This window comes from Protopterus annectens, chromosome 6.part1 (genome assembly GCF_019279795.1).
Source record: "Protopterus annectens isolate FY-2018-M chromosome 6.part1, PAN1.0, whole genome shotgun sequence".
Taxonomy (NCBI): Eukaryota; Metazoa; Chordata; order Ceratodontiformes; family Protopteridae; genus Protopterus; species Protopterus annectens.
The window spans coordinates 264976057-264996966 of record NC_056738.1 but is presented as its reverse complement, the minus strand read 5'-3'; the positions used below and the strand labels follow the sequence as shown (position 1 = coordinate 264996966).

Here is a 20910-nt window from a genome sequence, read left to right as displayed (position 1 = left end):
TAATTTTGTTGTAGGAACAGTGGTAGGGTCCAAGCTTAGTGCAAACTGGTATATGTGTATACATTTAATCCCCTTCAGAACCTCCTTTCTTAATATCTGTCTATAGCTGTCTATACCTTGCTCCTTTCTCTCTCTTACATATCTCTTGCTTTCCAATAAACACCACTTTCCTCCTCTGAACATCACCACTCTACTTCTATTCACTCTATACTCACCCACACTTGAACTTACCTAAGCAATCAGCAATCCAGTGATTGTTCATCTTGAGCTGTTTCACTCACTTGTCTCGACCTATATACCCTGTACTTTAAATACCTCACACTGCTCATCTACTGTCCTCCATCCTCTTCCCCTGCCTTACAATTCCCTGCTTCTACTTCACTGCTCTGTCTTCTCTTTCTAATTTCATCCTCTCTTTGCTAGATAACTGACTCCTTCTCTTCTCTCCCAGTTCTAGCCCCTCCCTTCTTTTTACTTGCACTTACCATCTCCCCCTCCCTTTTCCACCTCACATCCTTTCTAATCCTACAGTCATTAGTTGCCCCTCTTGACACCATCTTTAATACTTAGGACATCCCTTGGCTGCTGTGCGCTCCTGTCCCCTGTGTCTTCAACCTTTGTAAGTAACGATCTGTTGCTTGTAACTTATTGCAATTTTATAGGTTAGCTGTATGAGTACACCCTGTTTATTGCATGTAAACTCAGGCTATTGTAACTATTTTTGTGTTGGCTAGCTTTGTACCATCTATGCGTAAATGTTTTAGCGTTCTCCACATGGAGCTGCTACAGGTGTCCTCAAGCAACCCTGAGGGTTTACCGCTACGCCTTGCATCCTTTTTGCTAGATAACAGACTCCTTCCTATTTTGCATGCCAATTCCAGTATCATATTGTTGGCTTGTGCTGCACATTGGTTGCCCACTTGCAACTGCTCTAAATACCTGGGGCTGATACAAGCTACCTTGGTACCTAATGATCACCCTGAATCCTGATGTGAATGGAATTGAGTTTATTAATCGAAGTCCATGACAAGGGAAACTAGTAGCGCTGTAACCTATGGGCTTAAACTTTGGCAGAACCTATTTGTCATTGTTACCCAACTTTTTGCTTAAACTTAGACAGAATCTATTTTCCACGCTATCGCTCCCTTGGTCACTCGTGAAGATTAGAGCAAACTTTATTTAATGCTACTAACTTATGAACATAAAACCACAATTACCTAAGTGGAGCAGCTACCGGCTACCCTATGTCCCAGCGAGTGTATAATTGCTGAGATGCTAATATCTTCAGTTCCTCTATGCAAGTAAATGCCAACAAAGCAAGCCATTCCACAACATTTGTCATTACCGTATGAGTGGAGCATTTAAAAATTGAAGCTTTTATGATACTACTCGTCGAGTAAACTCTTTCACAAACACACAGCGGTCTGGTACAACTTGATTCATTAGTATGCATCTTCACTCAAGAAAGTACCATATATAGTGACTGCTTGTAGCCTTCAGCAGCTCAAACACTGATTAAACAAGACTGCGACAACACGTTTACATGCTTTCAACTAATCTATCCTAAGTCAATACTTGTATGCCAGCACAAACCCCTGCCTCACTAGAAAACACATGTTATTGCCTCACTACACTGCATTACTAGTAGAGCACAGCCATTATTTAAAGACTTGATTATATAAAATGTACTAAGCTCTAGGGAAACTGTAATATACGTGTTTAGCTTACGATACAAGTGCTATTTTGTTTTGTATTAATTTACCCTAAAGCATTATGTTCTTGAGTCTGCTTTATTTTGTGAATTTGTAAGCAGTGTCTTGACTATGTAAATTAACCAAAGCAATATGCATGTCTACCTCACTTATATATCATCCCATGACTTCTTGCTTTGTTATATGAATGTACCAATGCTGACATGATTCTGTCTTTCCTTGAACTACATCCGGCATTGTTGGATGAATGTATTAATGCTGCACTTTGTGAATATGCTTAGTTATACAGCCTGAACTAACATAATAAGGACGTATGTTTCCTTCTCTCTCCACTGCCGTTTGTCTTCCCTAACTGTTCCCAGCTCTCTAACCTACTTTCCATCCACTTGAAGCTAAGAAATTGACTGCCTGGAAACTAAGGACCCTTTACAAAACTACATGCTGTCTCATCACCCTAGAAAGACCAAAATGAAAAAACGCTGCTGGACACTGCTGTAATGAAATCTTTAAAATTTATTGTAACACAAAATAAAAACCAAGATGAGCGCTTTCGGGCTATGGCCCTTCTTCAGATAAAAAACTACACACAAGCAAATTAATTTAAAAAACACATTGGCCAATGAGATTCTAATAAAAAACCCGCCTATTTTTAAGGGCTGGCTTAAGGGGTACTATGTCATTCAATCCCGGATTTCTATGGGCTGTCAACTCCAGAATCCATTTGGATTCTGTTACCTCTGTTAACTGTTTGATATCCCCCCCTACTATTTAGTTTTACATTGACTATAACCCTGAACTTAAAACTGTGTGTAGGGTTGATCATTATGTGCCTATATAATGCATTGTGTTCATCACTGTTCCTTATGGACGACAAATGCTGTAAGATCCTAACTTTCAACATATTGTTGGTCTTCCCAACATAAAAACTGGGGCAAAATAAACATTCAGCCAGATATATCACATCTGTGGTCCTACATGTTGCCCTCCCTTTTAGAAAAAATCTCCTACCATTAACCGGATGTTCAAATATAGTCTCCTTATTAATATAGGCACAGGCCTTACACAACCCACCACAGGGAACGGTGCCTGCTGTGTTCAAAAAGGGTTTACCACTTGTGACAATCCTTTCTTTACATAGCAGGTCCTTCAAATTTTTATTCCTTCTGTACCCAAAACATGGGCCATTGCCTACTATATTCCTTAAACTGGGGTCACTGGTAATGATGTTCCAATTCCTGTGTATTACAATCACACACTCCCTTTATATTGCTACCATAAGTCAACATTACCTTATTACCCCTCTGTGCCAAGCTTCCAACCTTGTTGTTATCCAACATTCCCTGACTTCGATTAATCCAGGGCTTGTACCTATCCTTCCTGTGGACCTTACTTTCGTCCACTACCTTATTTACCAAACTCTCTCTATAACCCCTTTCCTGAAAACATTTCTTAAGTTTGGACACTTCTTCATTAAACTGTGTGTCGACCATACTGATCCTAGATGTCCTACTAATCTGTCCCTGCACTATGTTGGGAAAAGTAAAACGAGGATGCATACTATCAAAGGACAATAATGTGTTTTTCCAACAGTCCTTTCTATACAATTGTGAAGAAAAAACATTCTCCGTCTGTTTTATACACACATCCAAAAAATCCAAAGTATCATAAGAACTTTTAACATTAAACCTCAGAAAGGATGTGGTAGAATGGAGATACTCAACAAAACTATCTAATGTTAGGTTATCCCCCTCCATAAAATAAAAATATTGTCCACAAAATGCATGTACATGCCTAAGTATCGCTTCCATCTGTCAATCCCTAACACATGGTTCCTTTCCCAATAAGAAAGAACTAGGTTGGCGTATGTGTTCGCACAGGGGGTGCCCATCGCTACCCCCTGTGCCTGTCTGTAGATCGAACACGCCCCCACGAACACATTGTTCTCTAGTACCAACACCAATAACTCCTTAATGAGTTCCACCTTCACTTATGTAACCCCCAAGGTCTTCAGGAGTTCTGATACTGCATGTACACCATAATCATTGCCAATCACAGTGAATAAACTATGTACATCGAGTGTTACCATTAAGAATCCACCCTGGGTATCTCCTCTGTTCAGTTCCCCTAAGATGGTAAGAAAATGACCTGTATCAGTTAACACATTCTCCATTCTCTCTACATAGGGTCTAAGGGTAAATTCCAACCAAATTGAGATATTCTCAGTGACCCACCCTCTGCCTGAAACAATCGGTCTCAGGGGTGGGTCAACCAGAGATTTATGAACCTTGGGCAGAGCCTTAAAAATAGGCGTAGTAGGTTTCTCAATCATTAGGAAATCCAAGAGTTCCTGCGTTATTAGCATATGATTGTGCAGCCATTGCAGGCGTTTATGTACATTGTCAATCACTCGCCTAACCCCAACTGGGTTCATTAAAATATACGTATTACCCTCTGACAACATCTCTATCAACTTCCTGTTGTACCAACTTGTGTCAAGCACCACCACAGCTCCCCCTTTGTCCGCCATCTTAATAGTTAAATCTAAGTTATTACCTAAATCCAATAATGCCCGCCTCTGTTCATTAGTTAAATTATAAAATCTATTGTACTCTCCCTCCTGAAAATAAGTCATCAAGTCACTCTCACACTTGTTAATAAAAAGATTCAATGCCGGTAAAAGTGGTGGAACAAAACAACTAGGTTTTTGCGGAGCTCTATTAGCAGAGTTGGTGTCACCAAAAAACTTTCGCAACATTACATTACGGCAAAAAAACATTAAATCCATGACTACATCACTGAAAATGCATGTCCTGCTTGGTACAAAGGTCAAGCCTTTGTTCAAAACAGTCAACTCTTCATTACTCAACACATATGAAGATAAATTAAGAACAATACCACTGTCCATAGAACAGTCAGTCCAAAGTCCTCCTTTTCTTGGTCAGGTCCCTGTCGTCGCTGAGGGACCTCTTCCATGCCCCTTTCTTCTTCACCTGCACCGGTAGTATATCCAAAAAACAGTTCTGGCATGGCTTGATCTTAGGACGTGCCCCTGTGGTGAAGGAACTCACATCAGTAACACTTGACACTGCTTCTCCCAGTGTACTCTCGCTCAACCCAGTCATCGTGCTATGTGTGGAATGGATGTCAGCTCCCTGCAAGTCCATTTGTCGTGCTTCAGGTGTATCGCTGATGTTTACTCCCAATGCTGCAATTTTCAAAACAGAATTATCTAACTCCTTCCGTACTATCTCAACCGAGGTTCCTGAAGTCGTTGCCTGCTCGTCAGCAGGAGCTGACGATTCATCTCGTGAAGTCAACGGTTCTCGTTGGCCACTCCTCTCTTGCTGACGTATGTTCAGCCTATTGGCTCCTCTTGAAAGTGTGGTCGGGGGTAAAGTCTTATGTCTAGGCCAGACAAAGATATTACCACTTGTAAAATCTTCAAAGTCCCTTCGTAGGTTTCCCATCTTCTGCACACGCAATTTCTCGTCATGATCTTTAAAAGTAACACTCAACTGTTCCAAGCGTATTTTGCACCTCTCCTCCACAAAATCCTTCCCCAATTTCTGTTGCAGATGTAACACCTCCTTTTTTAGCCCTTCAATCTCCGGTGCAAAAAAACTATTCAGGAGCTCCATGTATTGATAGCTGGTACTTATATTTATCGACTGCCATTTAGCCAACAACTCAGGATACCTGTCACCCTGCGTTGGCATACATAGGATACGCATCCCTCGTGGCACAATTCCATACTCCAAACAGGCTTCCAGATGATACTTTTGCCATTGCAAATGTTGTAGCCTCAGCACTTTATAATTCAGGTCTCGTACCATATCATCAAAGGTTTTATCCATTGCCATGGGGACCCTACAATCTTCATGTCTCCCTTTCTGTATCGTAAAACCCAGATTCAACAGGGGATTCTCCTGTGAGGCAAACCGCTCTATGCACCAACCTCCAGATAAGTCTCCGACACCACTTTTGTCCATGGGATTAACGGAGGTTCCAGTGGTAGATATTCTCTCTACAGCATGCATAGCACCAACAAACCAATATATCCAACAATGTCCAAAAAAAGGTTTGTGCTATGCCAAAGTCCAGCTAGTCGTAGCAACCAAGAAAGACCAAAATGAAAAAACGCTGCTGGATACTGCTGTAATGAAGTCTTTAAAATTTATTGTAACACAAAATAAAAACCAAGATGAGCGCTTTCGGGCTATGGCCCTTCTTCAGATAAAAAACTACACACAAGCAAGTTTTTATTCTTGGTTTTTATTTTGTGTTACAATAAATTTTAAAGACTTCATTACAGCAGTGTCCAGCAGCATTTTTTCATTTTGGTCTTTCTTGGTTGCTACGACTAGCTGGACTTTGGCATAGCACAAACCTTTTTTTGGACATTGTCTCATCATCCTGTTATCTTATCCCGGTGCTCTTCCAAGAAAGGAAGAAAGAAAGTATGTGTTTTCCTAATATTGGCAGAAAAGCTGACAATTAGTATTGTATAATTCTTGTTGCCTGTAACTGTAAGCTTCCAGCCAGGACTGCCGGCAGCCATACCCCCCCGTACCCTGTAGTTAGCTTAAAGACCCTTAGTCCCTCTATTACTGCCTCCTTTAGTTGATTCTTAATTTAGCATTTAGTCCTTGGCCAGCCTCTCCCAGACTTACTTCTGCTATAATAACATTCTCTGTCCACCAGGTGGCACCCTAATCCAGTCCCATTCACTAGTCTAACCTACTATCCTATAATTTACTTCTACTACATTCGGCTGTCTATATCTTGCTCCTTTCTCTCTTTTACATACCTCTTAATTTCCAATAAACACCCCTTTCCTCCTCTGAACATCACCACTCTACTTTTATTCACTCTATACTCACCCACACTTGAACTTGCCTGAGCAATCAGCAATCCACTGATTGTTCATCTTGAGCTGTTTCACTCACTTGTCTCAACCCACTCCGTTCACCCTTCGGGCTCACTCCACTCCCCTACCCTACCCCCAAATTCCACCTGCCCCCATCACTCGTACATTTATTCCATCCAGTAATCTCTTCCCTCTCTCCACCACTCCAATCCCTGGCCTCCTTACACTACTCCTCCTCTTCTCCACCCATCAATTAAAAGCCTCCCCCCACACAAACTATACTCCACCCTACACCCCCTTGATCTTTCTCTCTTTTACCCTACCTGTACTATACCTCCCATACTACTCTATCTTACATATTTAGTTCATCACATAATGCATTCTCTACCAGTACAAACCCTTCATATCTCCCTCATCACCTTGTTCATTCTAATTCCACTATACCATACTACCTCCTACTTCTCTACTCCTCTTCCCCCCCTCTTTCCTGTCCCACTTTACCAGTCGCAGCCCCCATCTCAACCCCACCACACCTCACTTCTATACCATATCATCCTCATTATTACAGCCCAACCTTCTTCACTACTTTAAACCAAAGATTTTACTCCCCGCTACAAAACATATTTTCCCTAAACCTCTGACCTTTTATCCCCAACAGTCAAAAGGCAAAGTAAATCCCCTACTGCCTCCTTACTTTTTCTGCCTATTTCTAGCAGGTGATGTACACCCAAACCCTGGACCTAGTACTACCAACAACCTCATCCCCCAATATCTACCAATACCGCCAGCCTCAAAAGCCTGAACATAGTTACTCTCAATGCCCAGAGTCTAAGAAACAAAGCAACTATCTTCCATGCCTGGCTACACCAGAACCTACCTGACATTGTAGCCATCTCTGAGACTTGGCTAAAAACCTTCCATCTCTGATTCAGAAATCCTACCCCGTGGCTTAGATATGACCGCCTAAATAGAAAAGATGGCGGTGTAGCCTTAGTATTTTCTAATCTACTCCCCATTATCCCATACCTAAACCCCATTCCTCAGTTCAACAATGCAGAACTAGTAATAGGCTTACTAAAACTGAATAATCACAAAAGTATCTGCTTCATATCCCTTTATATTCCCCCAGGTAACAACACCACTACATCCTCCAATGGACCTCAACTAACATTAACCTAGAGACCTACATTCTAGGAGATGTTAATATAGACTGGAACAAAATTAACAACCAGAATCCAGCCATATCTATCAATCTTTTCAACTTTACTCAACTAACTAACTCTTATCACTAGACCTAACAAATCTAATTCTCCAGGATCTACTCTGGACTGGATCCTAGCTACCCACTCTAACAACATCCTTGACTCAGGCATCCTTCACAACTCCTTTAGTGACCACCTGCCTGCCTTCATTTATTGAGCAACCCATTCCCCCCCTCTCCAGCACCATTACATACATACACATAACCTAAAAAACTTCAACCCTATAATTTTCTCTAACACCCTAAAACAAACTAACTGGAACAATCTAAAAACACTTCCTCTTGATAATGCCGTTGAGTACTTTAACTCAACCTTCCTAAATGTTCTCAATTCCCTAACTCCACCACGAACTATAAGAGTCAAACCCAACTCCGCCCCATGGTTAACTAAGGAAACCAAAACACTTATGCAACGGCGAGTTAAATGCTGGAAACACTCGCAGCACAATAAAAATCCAGAAAATATTGCTCAATATAAGCAACTCCGCAACCTTATCAAAAGACATATAATGAAATACAAACAATCCTACTATATAAAACTCCAAGCCAACCACTCCAAAAAACCCAAACAATTCTGGAACTCCATTAACTCCCTTCTCTACCCAGGCACCAAAAATAACCCTTGCCCTGACACTACCAAGTCTGATCCAGAAATTGCCACTCTTTAACTCCTTTACTAACTCTATAGCTGAACTATCCAAGTCCTTCCCAAATAACCCATCCACACAACTTAGTCACTCTACCCCAGTCTCTAAACCCGACTCTCCCCCTACCTTTGAAGTTAAACCAGTCTCTATCCCATACATAAAAAAGCTTCTTAGCAAACTAAAACCATGCTCTAATGCCCCAGATAACATGTCATCTAAATTCTTACAAATTGCTGCAGACGGAATCGCCCTCCCCATTAGCATCCTAATCAACAGATCAATACAGAAATCTTATGTCCTCAATCTGTGGTGTGCTGCCTTTATACATCCTCTCTACAAAGGTGGTAAAAATAATAATATCTCAAACTTTTGCCCCATAGCCATCTTTTCCCCAATATCAAAAATGTTGGAAAAATGCATTCACACCCAGCTAATGCCCTTCCTTACCAAAAACCACCTCATCTCTCATACCCAACATGGCTTCTGCCCTGGCCATAGCAGTATAACTGCTCTTCTCTCATTCCTAGATATTGTTAACCATGCCCGCAACTCTGGAAAAATAGTTTCTACCATTCTACTAGATCTCTCCAAGGCCTTCGATACTATCTCCCATACTCATCTCTTTAGCCACCTTGCAAGCCTCAACCTCTCACATAATACCCTGTCCTGGTTCTCAAGTTACCTATCTGACAGATCTCAAGCTGCAAAATGGAGGAAAGGCACCTCTAACTTCCTTCCTACCCCCACCGGAGTTCCCCAAGGTTCCATTCTTGGCCCTATGCTATTTAACATCTTCATCATTGATTTCCACTCTGTCATTCCAAACACTAAAATCGTACAATACGCAGACACCTCCACATTAATCTGCTGTGCCACCAACCTTCCAGAACTTCAATCATACACTCAAACTGCCTTCTCCACTACTGAGAACTGGATGCTACAAAACCACCTATCTCTAAACGCTAACAAATCCAAAATACTACCCCCCCCCTCTAAATCCTCCCCTCTTGATAAAAACTCTTTCCAAATTAGAAGCCATAACAATTCAACCATAGAAACTGTTCCGTATGCCAAACTACTTGGTGTTACCATAGATGAATACCTCAAATTTGACACCCATATTCTACTAAACATCAAGAAAACTCCTCAAAAACTTGGCCTGCTATACTGAAACATCCACTGTCTCTCTCCTACTAGACAAACCCTCACCTATCTTCTTCCCTCACTAATGTGTGGTGCCCCTCTATCTGCCTCCATCTCCTCCAAAATGGAAAGTTGTTATAATAAAATTTCAAAATTCACCATCAAAGCCAAACACTCCTCCCGCCATTGCTCTGCCCTCCACTCACTAAACTGGCTAGAACTTCCCAACCTTCTAGACTACCACCAACTTACTACTGTCCACAGGCTTTTATTTAACCCTGCTAAATGTCCTGCACTATCCAACATCCTACTACCATACACCCCTAACAGGCCACTTAGATCTGCTTATCTAAACCTAATCACGGTCTACAAAACAAAGCGACCTGCTGGACAGTACCTCCTGTCGTTTTCCTTAGACAAAAAATGGAATACTCTTCCTCCTTCACTACGAATCATAGAAAACCTCGACAACTTCAAAACCCAACTCCATTCCTATTTGTTCTCTAATCGGAAGTGCACCTGCACTCTCCCCACCTAGCCTTCTACTCTGTCTACTCTAATTGCATTGCCATACTACTCCTACTTCTAACAATTTGCTCCCCTGGATTTTATTTATTCTTTAGTGTTATCTTGTGTATATAATGTATATATTGTAAATAGTTTCCTTTCCCTTTTCCCCCTTACCTAACATTTATAATTGCTCTGCCATAATAATACTCAGATTCTATTTCTACCTTTGAAACACTCACGTCAACATATGACTCACATGCTATGCAACTACTGTACCTCATAATATCACTGACTTATAATGTATCTGTATCAATGAATCTTTATCTTATCTGTTGTATCTCAATGTACCTGTATCCTTGAATCTTAATTTTATTTAATTTATTTATTTTCAGTTTGATTACCGGGGAAGTCCACTGGGCCAAGAAGTGCCCATTTTCAGTAGAGGCCCGGGGAGAAAAGCTCCATAAGCAGTACAATACAATAAAGGTTACAAAATACAATAAAGCTTACATAATGTTAGAGGTAAAATACAAGAGTAAGATTCATACATTCAGGAAACTGCAAAAATGTAATATACATCATAAGACAGTGTAAACAGAATATATATATATATATATATATATATATATATATAATTTTTTTTTTTTTTTTTTTTTTTCAATGGACTTCAGATATTTACAATATTGACATACTTGGAGTTAATTAAAGTCTGCTAATTCTGATTTTTGGAAGAATAGAAATAAACTTGAGAGTATAGTGGAGCAGGAGCATGGAGAGCTTAGTGGGGAGAATCCCTAGAATTTATGTAGGGTGAAAGCAGGAGCATTTCCATTTGGAAGATAGGTGTAGGAAAAGTTGGGTCTTGAAGGATTCAGTGTTAGGTATAGTCCTAAGTGAGGGAGGGAGAGAGTTCCATTTTTTACCTAGAGAGAGGAGAGTAGAAGCTGGCCAGTGGGAAGTTTGGGTTTGTGAAATGAGATTAGGTTTTGGTGTTCAGATCTCAGAGGTCTGTTTGGGATGTATGGGGGAAGGATGTTCATTAAGGCTGAGCATTTATCTGGGAAGAATATTAATTTGAGAGTGGTGGTTAGTTGGAGATAGTCTAGGTGGTTAGGGAGTTCTAACCAGTTCAGGGATTGTAGGCTAAGGCAGTGGTGAGTAGAGGTTTTGGATTTAGTGGCAAATTTAGTGATCTTATTATAGCAAGCTTCAAGTTTAGAGGTGTTGGAAGCAGACAGATTGGTTAGAAGAGGGGCTCCATATAGAAGAGAGGGTAGGAGATAGGTAATTGCCAGGGTATGCCTAGAGGAGTTGGAAAGAAATTGATTGTTCCTATATAGCATACCTAGCTTTTGGTGGGTTTTCTTTATGTTTTGTTGTATGTGGAGATCAAACTTGAGGTGTTTGTCTATGGTAATGCCAAGGAGTTTTGCAGAGGGGACTACTTCTATGGCAGTGTTAGTCTGGCTTAGGACATTGAAAGCGTTTTTGTCAAAGGAGGAAACCCTGGTGGGGAGGAAAATTAATATTTTAGATTTATTGGAGTTGAGGGAGAGGTGGTTTTGGTGCATCCAGTTCTCTGTAGTGGAAAAAGCTATTTGAGTTTTAGTCAGTAGTTCAGGAATAGGTTCATAGGTTCATAGGTTCATACTAGGCTATCTGCCCAAGGGCATTTATAAGCCTAGCCCATAGTTATGTGGCTTTCGCCACCCCTTTAGTTTGAATAAAAACTATGCCTATCATTTTTCTGTGCCTCTGTCAAGCAGTGACACTGAAGTAATCCCTGGGGTATATCTGCGATCTCCCATCCATTGGTCAAGATTCCTCTTGAACAAGGCCAGCGAGGTGCTCTGCCTCACATGTACCGGGATTTTGTTCCACAGCATAGGAGTCTCTGGGTGATGAATCTGTCCCTCCAGCACGTTCTATTTATAACCGTGTCAAGGTTTAAGTCTCCGCCCTTGTGGTTCTGAGGGATCTAGATTTTTGAGGTGAAGCATATTCATCAAATCTGGGTTTGACATGGCCTTATATGTCAGGCACAGGTCACCTCTGAGCAAGCGGTATGAGACTGAATAGAGCTGGAGTTCTTTCAGTCGGGCAGCATAAGACATATTTTTGAGACCCTTTATCCTTTTGGTGAGGAACTTTTGGGGCCTTTCAAGCTGCATCAGGTGTCTGGTCAGATACATTCGAACGGGCATTGTACTCAATCATAGGTCTAATGAGTGATGAGTACAGGGGACGATGACCTCCCTTGATCTAGATGTGAATCCCTTCATGATCAGGTGGGCGATATAGAAGGTTTTCCTAACTACTTTAGCAACATGAGTGTCAAACGAAGGCTACTGTCAACTTGGGTCCCCAGATCCCTGATGACTTTTCTGTGCTCAGTGGATTGCCATCTATATGGTAGCTAGGGGTAACCTTGTTTTTCCCGAAGGGTATGACTATGCATTTTTGGCGTTTAACTTCAGGCCATGGCTCTGGCACCAGTTATCTTTTTCTGTGAGGCCCTTCTGGAGGATATCTGTGTCAGATGTGTTTTCGACTATGGCCCAGTTTGCAGTCATCTGCAAACTTTGTCAGCCATAACCCTCCTGTGTTTGCTTGTACTTCAGAAAAGTAGATGCCGAACAAGAGTGGACCCAGGACTGAGCCCTGTGGGACACCACTTGTGACAGGCTTTGAGTCTGACATGGCTCCAGCAACTCTGACCCTGTGGGTTCTGTCGCTTAGCCAGTTTGCAACCCATCTTGTGATGTATGGGTTTACATTCAAGCTGGTGAGTTTTTCGATGATACCTGAGTGGGGTATTGTGTCAAGGCCTTTGCCAGGTCGAGGTAGGCTGTATGGACTGCCTTTCCCTCATCAATGGCCTTGGTGACTGTCTCAAAAGTCAACCAAGTTTAAGAGGCAGGATCTGCCTTTGACAAAGCCAAACTGGGTTGGATCCAAAGTCTGCAAGTTCCCTATGTCTTTATTTATGAGTTCCATTATGATCCTCTCCATGGCTTTGCAGATAAGGCTTGTCAAGCTAATGGGCGGTAATTTCCAGGGTCTGTGGAGGCACCGCCCTTATGAAGTGGGACCACAGTCGCCGTGCGCCACTCCTTGGGTACGTATCCTGAGGTGAGGCTAAGATTAAACAGCTGTCCTAACTGTGGGTTTAATTCCTCGTTGAGTTCATGAAGCACACAGCCGGGGACACCATCCGGTCCCATGGCTCCTGGGTTTTTGGCCTTAGTGAGGGCGGTTCTCACCTGGGCGGTGGAGATGTTTGGGGGGCTACAATCCTCTGGAATAGATATCTCTCCTTTTGGGGGGGGGGAGTTTGCACTGAACCTGTCAGCCAGTATGTTAGCAATGTGTGTAGGTTCAGTAATTTTCACATCATTTTGAACTAATTCTGAGCATATCTGGGAGTTTCCTCCTAGGTTTCTAACATAGCTAAAGAAGGCCTTATGATTGTCTTTAGAGTCCTTGGCGATTTTTCTCTCAAAATTTGCCTTGGATGATTTTATGAGAGCTGTTAGTTTTTTACTTATAATGATCAAAGGTGTCTTACCTTTCAAGGATTTTGCTCTATCTTGTAGTAGCTTCCTCCTTTTGTTGTAGAGCTTGTTTATGGCTGGGGTCCACCAGACTGGACGCTTGCCTTTGGTACAGAGAGTCTTAGTTTTGTTTGGGATTGCCTGATTCATGCAGTCCTGTAGGTGCTGGTAGAAGGCATTTGTAAGTGATTCAGCGGTTTGAGTAGTGTTTACCACTGGCTCAGGGGCCTTAAAGGAGACCACACTAGTTTTTAGAAGTGTGAAATCGGCTTTTGAGAAGTTTTTCACTGTGGTCTTTTTTGTTTCAGGTGGGGGCGGGATGAGGACCTCCAGCGAGATTAGTTTATGATCTGATCTCACCAGTGAGGGGTATACTTCTGGTGTTGAACATTTTGATCCCATGTTCGTGATGATGAGATCAAGTATGTTTTCACCTCTTGTGGGGATGGTGACTAGTTGTTCCATGGCATTTGAGTTTATGAACTCCAGGAATCTTTGGGTTAGAGTGTTCGGGCTTGAGTAGTGTTCCCAGTCTATATTAGGGTAGTTGAAGTCACCTAGTATGATGGTGTTTGGAGATACATTTATCCCTCCAATGTTTTCAGGAAGGCCATGTGAGGTTCCTGAGTTTGAGAGGGTGGCCTGTAACATGCTACAAATTGCAGAGCAGTCTTGCCTATGGTTAATTGCACCTGGATGGTCTCCGATGCATCGTGCATTGCCACCAACCTTGAGGTGTGGGTGTCCTTTATGAATATGGACACCCCCCCTCCTTTCTTGGTGTTGTCCGGATTTTGGGGCCGGAACGCATGATATGAGGTGAAACCTGTTAGTGCTGGGGTGCTCTCAGGAGCCTTGAACCAGGTTTCTGTCACAGCACAGACATTGATGTTCTCCATATTGAGAAGGGCCTCGAGTGCGTGCATCTTGAGATTGAGACTTCTGGCATTGAGCAGAATTACCCTTAGTTTTTTTCCTTTTTGGTGTTCTAGGGTGGTAGGTTTAGAATTTGAGCCTTGCCTAAAAAAGGCACTATGGGGGTGGCAAGAGCCTTTGCCAATATCCGGAAGCCCAGGGGTGACAGGTGCAAGCCGTCCCTTGTGAAGCAGCGTGGCTTGTCCAGCATGTCATCCCAGGCAGATAGACATTGGATCCCCTTTGAATGACACCAGAATTTAAGCCAATTATTAAAGCTGATCATCTTATCACTGTATTGTGGCATCATTCTAGGTGAAGGTAGGATACTGCTCAAGGTCAGGGTCATACCTGCCTGGGCTACATAATCAGAGAGCTCCTCGATGTCCCTTTTCATGTAGTCCAAGGAGGTACGTCTCAGGTCGTTGACACCAGCGTGGATAATGACTGAGTCGTACTTGTACCTGCTGTTGAGAGACCTGAGTGCTTGCGTTATGTGGCGGATTCTAGCGCCCGACAGGCAGCTTACTGTGACCTTCTCCTTACTCAGTCTGGTGAGCGGGACGTCAGTGTGTCTGACTATGGAATCACCAATGACAAGTGTGTCTGGCATTTTGTTTGGCCTTAAGGGCTGTGACTGTTTGACACTCTGACTGTGTGGTCTATGTGTTGCATGTGTTGGGTCGTGAGGTGGTAGTTGTTTGGGTGTCTGCTTTGGTGGCCTCTGCTGTTTTGGTAAATTTTTGATCAGAGCCTCCGAGTATGTCTTTGTGTGAGTATGTGTATGATTTGAAGTTGTGATGGTACCATGTGTGACTGGGTATGTATTGTGTGTGGTTACCTTCTCCTCCTGTCTGGTCTTGCCAGTCCTATGTTGAGAGAGCTCAGCCTCCAGTTTGGCCGTATAGTTGCATCTCTCGCATGTATTTGTGTTTTGTGGGAGAAGGAGAGGATTGTCTGTGTACATGAGGCAATTGTAACATTGCCTCAATATTCCCAGGTTCACCAGTTGAGCTGGAGAGGACACTAGCAACTGATCCCTCGACATACTAAAAGTAGTAGATAAAGAACTTTCAAAGGACTCCGGGGGAAGTGGGTTTTAGGCTGGTGGGGTACTATCTATAATAAGAGTGCTTTATCAAGGTGCAAGTACTGTAGGAGTAAGTGCTAGGCTTTACAGATAGAGAATAGTCTACTTGGGAATCAAGTAGAGATGAACTTTTCAGTTATAGGATATGCTGGTTAGATCAGCAGTACAGTTTAGCGTGTTTTATAGCAGGGGGCTGAAGGGAGCTAGGAATTGGCCCAAAACGACCAATGGACTACTAGTTTCTGGGAATGTTGGGGGCGGCACAGACTAAGGTAGAGTCATTAACGTATTGGATGACTGTAGTGTCAGGGATGACAGTGTGAAGCTTATTTATAAAGATGTTGAAAAGCATGGGTCCGAGGATGGACCCCTGAGGAATGCCAGTAGGTGTAGGCAAGAAGGAAGAGGTGGAGTTCTTCCATCTGACAGCTTGAGGTCTGTCAGATAGGTAACTGGAGAACCAGACTAGAGTATTAGGGGAGAGATTAAGGTTGGTGAGATGAGAGAGAAGGTGCATATGGGAGATGGTGTCGAAGGCTTTAGATAGATCTAGCAGTACTGTGAATGCAATAAGGTCAGTATCTCGGGCTTGATTGACAGTTTCTAGGAAGGATAGTAAGGCAGTTATGGTGCTGTGGCCAGGATGGAAGCCATGCTGTGTGGGTGTTAGTAGGTGATTCTGAGTTAAGTAGGGCAAAAGTTGGTGGTGGACACATTTTTCTAGAATTTTAGATATTGGAGAGAGTAGGGCAATGGGGCGGAAGTTAGAAATAGTGGTGTTTTTGCCTCCTTTGTGAAGCGGTAGAATGTAGGCTGAACGCCAGAGTTTGGGTACGTACGACTCGTGTATGGATTTGTTAATCAGGACACTAATTGGGAGAGCAATACCTTTGGCTGCGCATTTGAGGAAGGAGGAGGGTATGTTATCAGGGGCATTAGAGCATGGCTTTAGTTTGGATAAAAGCTTTTTTATAAAAATGGTGGAAACAGGTTTGAGCTGGAAATTATGGGGACAGTTATTAGGATTGTTGGGTGTTGAGAAGAGGGAGTTAGGTGGATTTTTATTTGGGAATGTTTTGGTTAGTTTAGCTATGGATTCAGTAAAGAAGGTGTTAAGTGGGAGCTCAGCTCTCTGTCAGTTAAACTAGGGTCAGGGCAGGGATTATTCCTCGATCCAGGATGGAGGAGGGAGTTGACTGATTTCCAGAATTGTTTTGGGTTCTTATTGTTGTTGGACTGAAGTTTATTATAGTAGTTTTTTTTGTCCTTGGTGATAAGTTGTTTTACTTGATTGTGGAGTTGGGTCTATTGGAGCAAGGCAGAAGACAGTTTATTTTTCTGATAAAGCTTCCAGGCTTTGTCTCTGTGACACATAATTTGTTTAGTTTCTTTGGTAAGCCAAGGAGCAGGATTGGCTTTGATTCGTTTGTTTCTTAGAGGGGCTAAGGAGTTAAGAGTATTTATGAAGATAGAGTTAAAATGCTCTACAGCGTTGTCGAGTGGGAGAGTGTTTAGGATTTGCCAGTTAATTTGTTTAAAAATGTTAGAGAAAATTGAGGGGTTGAAGTTGCTAAGGTTACGAGTTTGACTGTAATGATGTTGGTGTTGGATGGGGTTAGTTGATCAATGAATGAAGGCAGGGAGATGGTCACTGAAGGTGTCGGGGATAGTGCCAGAGAGATTGATTTTGTTTGGATGGGAGACTAGAATCCAATCTATGATAGACCCTGGGGGTGGTTTTTGTTAGGACGAGTTGTTGAATGGATTATTTGGGTGAAGTTGTAATGGTTAATGGATAGGGAGGGGGATGGCATGTTGATTTTATTCCAGTCAATATTGACATTGCCTAGAATATAGCTTTCATATTTTATTTCAGTTGAGGCCCAGTGAAGAATATTCTCAAGGGTAGAGATATTATTGCCAGGGGTGATATATAAGGAAATAATGCAGATATTCTTATGTTTATTCAAACGGAGAAGGCTTGCTGTGATTTCAGAATTTTTGAATTGAGGGGTAGGGATTTGAAGAGGAATTAGGGAGAGGAGGTTGGAGTAGATTAGAGCAGAGCCTCCACCTTTTTTATTTAAACGGTCACTTCTGAGGATGTGGTAACCTGGAGGTAAGATTTCAGAGTCAGTAATATGGGGTTTTAGCCAGGTTTCGGAGATGGCTAATATGTCAGGTTGGTTGTGATTATTCCAGGCTTGTACATGGTGAAATCTGTTGTTAAGGCTCTGGGCATTGATAGTGAAGATCTTGAGAGTGCTAAGAGAGGAAGTAGGTGGAGAAGGGGAAGGGGGGAAAGTGTTATTTGTAGTGGGGGAAGAAGGGGGTGGAGGGAATAGTAGTTTGTACTGAGGCAGGGGCCGGGGTTAGGGTAAATGTCTCCAGATAAGGCTAGGACATTACAGGTGATAAGTTTTAGCCTATTAGGTTTGTATAGTAGGCAGTTATCTGGGGTTAGCAGTAGTTTAAGAGAGAGTTTTTGTTGAGGTGGAGAATAGTTTGGGATGGAAAAGGTGCAGTAGGTTGGGTGGAATAAGGGAAGAGGATATGGCGTGGAAGTGAGAGAGTAGAAGAGATTGTAGTTGAGTGTTAGGGATAGTTTGAGTAGGAGGTAGGAGTTGGGGAGCTTTATAGGAGTAAGAAGTAGCAAGATACAGAGGAATTAGTAAGATGAGAAGGGAGCAGGGGAGTCGGATAGTCGGAGTATCTGTTGTATTAAATTGTTTACTATGTAACATGGAGCTTTTCTCCCCGGGCCTCCACTGAAAATGGGCTCCTGAGCCCAGTGGACCTCCCCGGTCATCATAGGTTCAAAGGTTGGTACTAGGCTATCAGCCCTAGGGCCTATACAAGCCTAACCATAACAATTCCCTGGCTATTTCTTCCCACACTATTTACTTCCCTGGACCCCTGTCTAGCAGGGCAACTGACGTGATCCCTGGGGTGAATTTCCTTTCTCCCATCCAATCGTCAAGGTTCCTTTTGAAGAGGGCCAAAGAGGCACTCTGCTTGACATGTATGGGCAATCTATTCCAGAGTCTGAGGAGTCTCTGGGTCAGGAACCTATCCCTCCAGCATGCTTTGTTTCTTGTGATGACAAGGTTTAGATCCGTGGAGCGTGTGGCTCTGAGGGATTGGGATTTCTTTAAGTGTAGCATGTCCAACAGCTCTGGGTTCTGCGGCCTTTCCAGTTGTTGCATATGTCTTGAGAGGTGCATACCAAACTCGGCGTTGTGTTCTATAATGGGTCTAATGAGGGATGAGTACAGTGGGACAATGACTTCCTTTTTTCTGGATGAAAAGCTTAGTGATGAGGTGTGCCACATAGAAGGATTTCCTGACTGTTGTGGCGATTTGGTTATCGAAGGTGAGACCACTGTCCACCTGTGTCCCTAAGTCTCTTATCTCACTTACGGTGTTTAATGTACCGCCACCTATATGGTAATTCACGGGTACATGTTTTTTTCCCAAAGGGGATAACTATACATTTCTTGGCATTGAGCTTGAGCCCATGGTTCTGGCACCAAGCATCTGTTTCTGTAAGGCCCTTTTGTAGAGTATCCACATCATTTGGGGATTCAGTAATGGCTCCCAGTTTGCAGTCATCTACGAAATGTGTTAGCCAGAGTCCCTTAGTGTTGGCCTGTACTTCAGAAGAGTGGTCCTAAGACTAAACCCTGAGGTACTCCACTTGTCTGGGGCTGGATTTGGAGTCAGCTACTTTTACAGTGTGGGTTCTATCAGTAAGCAACCCTTTGGGTGACGTAGGGATTAATGCCCAGCTTAGTAAGTTTATCTATGATTCCAGAGTGGGGGGTGGTGTCAAAGGCTTTGGCAAGGTCTAGATAGGCTGTGTGGACCACCTTACCCTTGTCCATGGCTCTGGAGACTGATTTGAAGAAGTCAAACTGAAATAAATAAATAAATAAATAAATAAATAAATATAAATAATATATAAAGAAGTCAGTATGTTTGTGTCCAAACTCTCAGTAGTTATTTGATTAATTTCTTATCTGAGTCATAGAGGAAAAAACATTTTCCAGTTCTGCTCTTCACATTAACTACAGAACAGAAGTTGCTAAAATGATTAGGAAATTGTGAAATAATCACCTGGTTTCCTTCCTGTTTAAGGATTTATGGTTGTACTTATTACATGGAGATTTAATATTCAATATTGCAGCTTGTAGTTAGACTTTTTGTAGTTTCTTTTTAAAAATTGGGAAGCACAGGGCACTGTATGTATTGAATCTATAACCTTGTCTCAATTCACAAGGAGACCTCTTAAAACTTCTCTGCTTAAATTAGATGATGTAGTAGTAGATTGACTGTATGAGCGGATATTGATTTTTTACTGTTTTAGTAGCTTCCAATATGAAAAAGATGCACTGTTTGTGATTGTGCAGATGCTTAGGATTAATACAGTATGGAGCCAGAGGAAAATGGGTCTCTTTATTTAGGGTGTGGACTGAGGTTTGTGGACAGATGAGGTATTAACAGGTCATATGATAAGAAGGCCTAATGGTATTCTAAGTACCCAAGATCTTTGGGAGAGCTGCTTGGTTATTAGATGAACCTCTGAATGGGAAGCTTAAGTAGGTACCATAGAAAAGAGATGGTCTCCGAACAGCTGAAGCTATCAACAGTGGTCCCCATCTACCAAAGCAGAAGGAAAAACTGTAAAAATTTAGGCCTGTACTCCAGGTCTTCTTCCCCTTTTTTTTTTGCCCCTGTACTAAATTCTGAAGTTAATGCACAGTCTTTCTGAAGCAGAATAGCATTCTGAATGAATTCCAGCATGGATTAACAGGAAGCTTCTGTAAGACTATCCTGATATGATCCAGCAACTAACTGGATTAGAAGGATGTGAACAGAGCCAATCATGTGGATGCATTTTGTCTGGACTTCAATAAAGCCACTGACTTTGTCCTTCCCGCAAGCTTCTTAACAGGATTAAGGAGGGGTTAGGAGTGGGCAACAAGCTGTGCAGATCAGTAAAGAAATGACTGGAGGTCAGTAAATGCATTTTAATAGGGTGAGGGAGCAGTATTACTGGGGAAGATGGCAAGTTTTGCCCCATAGTGATTGACTTTATTTCATGAGTTTGTATCCTACCTCAGAGAATAAGTAGAAAATAAGACTAATCCTTGCATAAATTGACTTTTTATGGTTGGGGTGGTACCTGATAGGAGTTTGGGTCTGGAGAAG

At 42.3% G+C, this 20910-nt stretch overlaps 1 protein-coding gene across 1 annotated transcript in view; it reads left to right on the top strand.

Moving 5' to 3' along the window:
• Positions 1-20910, top strand: part of MREG (melanoregulin) — an 804260-nt gene that overhangs the window by 172122 nt on the left and 611228 nt on the right. The gene's annotated exons all lie outside the window — the stretch shown is intronic.